Source organism: Triticum dicoccoides, chromosome 3B (genome assembly GCF_002162155.2).
Source record: "Triticum dicoccoides isolate Atlit2015 ecotype Zavitan chromosome 3B, WEW_v2.0, whole genome shotgun sequence".
NCBI lineage: Eukaryota > Viridiplantae > Streptophyta > Magnoliopsida > Poales > Poaceae > Triticum > Triticum dicoccoides.
Genome location: NC_041385.1, coordinates 833,212,664 through 833,219,538, shown reverse-complemented (window position 1 = coordinate 833,219,538; position 6,875 = coordinate 833,212,664). Strand labels below are relative to the sequence as shown.

Sequence of the window (6,875 nt, the reverse complement as noted above, 5' to 3'; positions counted from 1 at the left end):
GACTTGATTCCAACTATGATTAACAATGCCAATTCCAGCTATATGTGACCGATGTGCGGCTCACACGATGGGATAATATCTTCTTTCAAAAAGAACATGCAATCATTGTGTTATGATTATCAATATTAAGATGGTACATATAAAAAAAGATGTATAACCACGTAAATTGACCGCACGGTGTATGTGGAAAGGAGAGAAAGGAGTCTATTCTCGGTGAAGCTACATACAAACCATACTTCTCGATCAGTTTCTCAATGAACGAATGACAAGAGACGCAGGGACCCTTAATAGTAAAAAAAAATCTCTTAATAGTTAACAAGAACTACTACAATACTAAATGGCAGTTTTATTAATAACACACAACTACTGAAAGAGGAAACAAAAGTGAAGCAATACTATGGTACTAGAATGATGAAAGCACAAGCACCACTCTGTTGAACAGCAGGCCATGCATCTCAACAACCACAGAGGCACATCACCATATGAAAAGTAGACTCCCGCTGAACGTTGTAGTCAGCCAGGGTGCGCCCGTTCTCCAGATGCTTGCCAGCAAAGATGATGCGTTGTTGTCTCGGGCGAGTGCCATCCTTCTCGTAAATCTTCATCTTGAGACTGTCAATAGTGTCCAAGCTCCCAACCCCATAAAGGGTGTGGCCATGTGGGTCGTCTCCCCATCTAGCGCCTTCACATAGATGTGCATTAACGTACCTCTTGGAATACACGGCTGGAGGACGAGCAGGAGGGTGGACTCCTTCGAGATGTTATGGTCAGCCAAGGTGCGGTTGTCGTCGTGCAACTGCTTGCCAGCAAATATGAGGCGCTGCTGGCCCTTGGGAAAGTCCTCCATGTACTCGATCTTGGTTTTCACAATGTTGATGGTGTCTATGCTTTCAACCTCGAGGGCGATAGTCCTGCCAAACAACATCTCTGTCACGTAGATTTGCATCTTCTCCTGGAGGTCAAGTATGGATTCGTGCCCGATGCCGTAATCGGCAAGTGTGAGGTTGTCCTGTAGCTGCACCCCATCGAAAAAGAGAAGGTATTGTTCCTGGATCTTTGCCTTGACGGCATGTAGGGTGTCTGATGGGTGGACCCTGAGGCGGATTGTCCTACCGATTGAGTTCTTGATGTAGATGTACATCCTATATATAAATGAATAAACCAAACATCACCAATCATTATTTTTAGAACAGTCGACAACAATTCCAACGGGGTAGTAGAAGCAGCTGAGAGAGCCCGTGCTTCATCATCATCTAATAAACAATAGAAGCAAGAAGAAAAATCCAGTGCCCAATTTACAGAGAAGAACAAACTCCTTTTCGCGCTAAGCCTACTAGCCTAGCTAGTGTAGGCAAAGTTAAGTCTTGAACAAACTAGGATATTAACACGAATTCCTTTATTATATGCGAAAGAATTGAACACGAAGTATCTAACTTAGTAGATTCCGTGCGTGGCGAGGAGATAAGCAAAAGACAGCCCCGTGCCTTGAAGTTGCTTGTTTGGACGGATTAGTGGGCGCTCGTTGTTGCTTCCGTCGGAGAGGAGAGCCCAGAGAGATCCACCGGAAGTGGAACAAGAAGAAGAGCTCGTTAGGGTTGGAATCAATGGAGATCGATCGATGGCACTTTATAGCTATCAAAGGGTCCGGATCCAATCGCTTGGGTTTCATGGTCTTATTCGTATACGTGCACCGTGCGGATCCACGGGAGCCTCTCTGCACTAGTAGAAAAAGGACCTAATATGAGACACATTAGTGCCGGTTTGGTTTTGAGCCGGCACTAATGTGTCCATTAGTGCCGGTTCCAACGGCTAGCCGGCCGTTCTCATTAGTACCGGTTCGTGGCGAACCTATAGTACCGGTTCGTGCCACGAACCGGTACTAAAGAGGGTGGTGGTAGGGTGTTGTCAGTCTGGGGCCCGTCCAGCATCTTTAGTACCGGTTCGTGGCACGAACCGGTATTAAAGGTCGACGTACATGAACCCTTCGTCCCCCCCGAGCCACTCTGTTCTTCCCCTTTCCCCTCACTTCCTCTGTTCTTCCCCCTCTCTCCTCGAGCTCCTCACAAATTTTGCCCAAAATTTGTCAAGATTTGAAGGCCCTCATCCATTCAAATGATCACAAAGGTTAGCAACTTTGTCCTTTCAACTCTCATTGCTAGATTAGCTCTTGCAATGCTTTGTATAGTGATTAATTTGGGAGAAATAATTATATTTGCTAGTATTTGATTTATATGCAATTTGAGCACAAAAATAACACTTAGTTTGCATATGTATGTGTGGTTTACTTAGTGCCTTCTAAATCTCCGTCGTAACCACCGTCGATCGCCCGCACCGTCCCGTCGCCGGCACCACCTTCTGGTGAGGCTCTTGTTCATGAATGTTTTACATTACCAAATTGATGTTTATGTGATTTGGATATATAGTTACTCGTATAATTAATTATCTTACCCGTACATTGTTTGTTATACATAGTGCCATGGTTTTGATATCCGTCCCCGTCGGCCCTCGTCCTTGTTATGATTCGGATGTGGTATATTCTCTATTTGTTGCATTTCGTGTTTATGACAAATTATGCCCATCAAGTTGACATAGATATTTTTATCTAGGAGGTATGTGAACCGGAAATTCCAACCGACCCTATTGTCGAGAGGTTAAATTTAGTTGAAAGAGAAAACGAGTACTTGAAAGAAAAATTGAAAAGAATTGAGGGGGAGAAGATGGAATTGGAGTTGCATGTTGCCGATGTCGTCGATGATCACAAGATCAAGATGGACAAAATGCGCTTGAAGATTAGAAAGATTAGAAAATATGCCATCGATAGTGAGGCTTGGTATCATTATGCTATTGGATCAATTGTTACCTTAGTTGCGATCTTGATCGCATTTGTTGTTGCATTTAAATGCTTTAGCTAGAGAGTTATTTGTTTGTTGCATTTAAGTGTTGTATGAACTTTATGTATGAACTTGTATTAATTTGGTCTATTCGGTGTTGTGTAATGAAGATGAGCCGGCAATGGATGTACGATGACCGATGCTCTCCCCAGTTCGTTGAGGGCGTGCATACTTTTCTGCTTGCGGCTGAGGCAAACAAGCGGGCGGATGGTTTTATGCCTGGTGATGACCCTGGTGATGTCGAGGGTGAGCGCCCCAGGAAGAAGATTCCTGCCAAGGTGATGTGGTATGCTCCTATAATACCACGATTGAAACGTTTGTTCCAAAACAAAGAGCATGCGAAGGCGATGCGGTGGCACGCAGAAGACCGTAAGAAAGACGGAAAGTTGAGAGCACCCGCTGACGGTTCGCAGTGGAGAAAAATCGAGAGAAAGTACTGGGAGGAGTTTGCAGGTGACCCAAGAAACGTATGGTTTGGTCTAAGCGCAGATGGCATTAATCCTTTTGGGGAGCAAGGCAGCAACCATAGCACGTGGCCTGTGACTCTATGTTTGTATAACCTTCCTCCTTGGTTGTGCATGAAGCGGAAGTTCATTATGATGCCAGTGCTCATCCAAGGCCCTAAGCAACCCGGCAACGACATTGATGTGTACCTAAGGCCATTAGTTGAAGAACTCTTACAACTGTGGAATGGAACAGGTGTACGTGCGTGGGATGAGCACATGGGGGAAGAATTTGACCTAAAGGCGTTGTTGTTCGTGACCATCAATGATTAGCCTGCTCTCAGTAACCTTTCAGGACAGACGAACAAGGGATACCGCGGATGCACGCACTGTTTGGATGATACCGACAGTATATATTTGAATAGTTGTAAGAAGAATGTGTACCTGGGACATCGTCGATTTCTTCCGAGCAGGCATCCCATAAGAAAGAAAGGCAAGCATTTCAAATGTGAGGCGGATCACCGGACGAAGCCTCGCCACCGTACTGGTGCTGATGTACATGATATGGTCAAGGATTTGAAGGTAATCTTTGGAAAGGGTCCTGGCGGACAACCTGTTCCGAAGGACGCTGACGGACGCGCACCCATGTGGAAGAAGAAATCTATATTTTGGGACCTGCCATATTGGAAAGACCTAGAGGTCCGCTCCGCAATCGACGTGATGCACGTGACGAAGAATCTTTGCGTGACCTTGCTTGGCTTTTTGGGCGTGTATGGGAAGACAAAAGATACACCAGAGGCACGGGAGGACCAGCAACGTATGCACGGAAAAGACGACATACAGCAGGGTCAGGCCAGCTACGCTCTTACCAAAGAAGAGAAGGAAATCTTCTTCGAATGCCTGCTCATCATGAAGGTACCGTCTGGCTTCTCGTCGAATATAAAGGGAATAATAAATATGGCAGAGAAAAAGTTCCAGAACCTAAAGTCTCATGACTGCCACATGATTATGACGCAACTCCTTCCGGTTGCATTGAGTGGGCTTCTACCGCAAAACGTTCGATTGGCCATTGTGAAGCTATGTTCATTACTCAATGCAATCTCTCAGAAGGTAATCGATCCAGAAATCATACCAAGGTTACAGAATGATTTGGTGCAATGTCTTGTCAGTTTCGAGTTGGTGTTCCCACCATCCTTCTTCAACATCATGACCCACGTCCTAGTTCACCTTTGTGAAGAGATTAATGTTTTGGGTCCTGTATTTCTACACAATATGTTCCCCTTTGAAAGGTTCATGGGAGTCTTGAAGAAATATGTTCATAACCGTGCTAGGCCAGAAGGAAGCATCTCGAAGGGCCATGAAAATGAGGAGGTCATTGAGTTTTGTATTGACTTTATTCTTGGCCTTAAGCCGATTGGTGTTCCTGAATCGCGGCATAAGGGCAGACTGGAAGGAAAAGGCACGCTAGGAGGGCATCAAATAATATGTATGGACGGGCATTCTCTCACTGAAGCACACTACACAGTTCTACAGAATTCCGCCTTGGTGGCTCCGTATATGGAGGAACACAAGAATTTTCTACAGTCCAAACACCCGGAGAAGTCTGACGACTGGATTACACGCGAACAAACGAGGACTTTCGCCGGTTGGTTGCAGAAACGTGCCCTGAATGATGGCGATATTCAAAATGACATGTACTCGCTGTCCCAGTTACCATCTTCAAATATAATGACTTTCAAAGGGTACCAGATAAATGGGAATATATTTTACACAATCGCCCAAGATAAGAAGAGCACCAACCAAAACAGTGGTGTCCGCTTTGATGCAACAACCAACACGGGAAAGGAATCATATTATGGTTACATAGAGGACATATGGGAACTTAACTATGGATCAGGTGATTTGAATGTCCCTTTGTTTCGGTGCAAATGGGTCAATATGACACGAGGCGGGGTAACAGAAGACCCGCAGTACGGAATGACAACAGTGGATCTCAACAATCTTGCGTATGCAGACGAACCATTCGTCCTAGCCAATGATGTGGCGCAGGTTTTTTATGTGAAAGACATGTCTACCAAGCCGAGAAAAAGAAAAGATAAGGAAGCGAATGGATCATACGACGAGCCAAAGCGTCACATAGTTCTTTCAGGAAAAAGAAACATCGTGGGAGTGGATGACAAGACAGACATGTCAGAAGATTATGAAAAGTTTGATGAAATTGCTCCATTCACAGTGAATATTGACCCGAGCATCCAGTTAAATGATGAATATTTTCCCTGACTACGGCGCAAAGGGACACACGAGAAGAAAAAGTTTCACACCCAAATATCTGGGATGTGATCGGCTTCACTATCATCACTTTCTTCTGTGTTTCACACCCAGGAGGAAATGTCTGTAATAGTTAGGGTAGTTAATTATGTGTTTTGGCATTTGAAACGCGAAGAAATTTTATGTGCAAACAAATTCTTTTTCATTCATTTACTGATTTTTTTTTCCAGCTAAATGACCCTGAAATTGTAAAGCATTTGAAATGAACTCAGAAAAGGTTGAAAGTTGGCATGGTATAATAATTTCATACAAATAGCATGTGCAAAAAAGTAGAGAGGGTTACGGCAAAAACTGGATACACTTCGTGTACAAAATGGACAATCTTTTTTGAAGTATCAGGGTTTCCGATGAAAACTGAAATGTCACAAAGGCATTTCATTTTTTAAATAACCTAAGCATTACCAAATTGAATATAATGATAAAACACACTAATATTAAACATAAGAAAAAAGAATCACTGAAAAATCTTTTTCCAAAGTTAAGTTATTCACAAACTAGTGATTCACACAAATTTCAAATAATTCAAAATTTAAACTATTCAAATTTGAAAACTACCTCCACTAACAGATAAAAGTTTGTAAATTTTTGTACCTAAAGCAAAAATATTCACAAAAAACTCTAAATACAGCAAAAAACAACTCAAAAATAAATAAAACAAATAAAAAAGCAAAAAAAAATAAGAAAATAAAAAAGCCCGCCTACTGGGCCAAAGCGGCCTGCATACGACTAGAAACTCAACCTTGTTGGGCCAGGATGCAGGCCCGCAAAGGCCCAGTAGGCCCACATGGCAGCAATGAGGAGCTCGAGAGAGCTGCCGCACTGGGGCTTATAAACCAATGCGGTAGCCCTTCGACTAGCGAGGTGGGACTAAACTTGCCGCACCGCACTGCGCCAGCGCACCACCTTTAGTACCGGGTGGTGGCACAAACCGGTACTAAAGGGGGGCCTTTAGTACCGGTTGGAGCCACCGCCAGGTACTAAAGGGGGTGCGCTTCCCGTCGCTTGGCCTGGCCAAAACAGACCTTTAGTACCGGTTGGTGGCTCCAACTGGTACTAAAGGTCCATCCTATATATACAACACTTGAAAAAAATTCAGTTTCCCTCTCTGTTCTTCCTCCCTCCGTCGCGCCGCCCTGCCCCGATCGTCGCCGACCCCGCCCCTCGTCGCCGACCCCGGCCGTCCCCGCCCCTCGTCGCCGCCCCCGTCGACGTC

At 44.5% G+C, this 6,875-nt stretch overlaps 1 pseudogene; it reads right to left on the bottom strand.

The window, feature by feature from the left end:
• Positions 1-455: 455 nt before the first annotated feature.
• Positions 456-1,141, bottom strand: LOC119280207 (annotated as a pseudogene).
• Between the last annotated feature and the right edge of the window lie 5,734 nt (positions 1,142-6,875).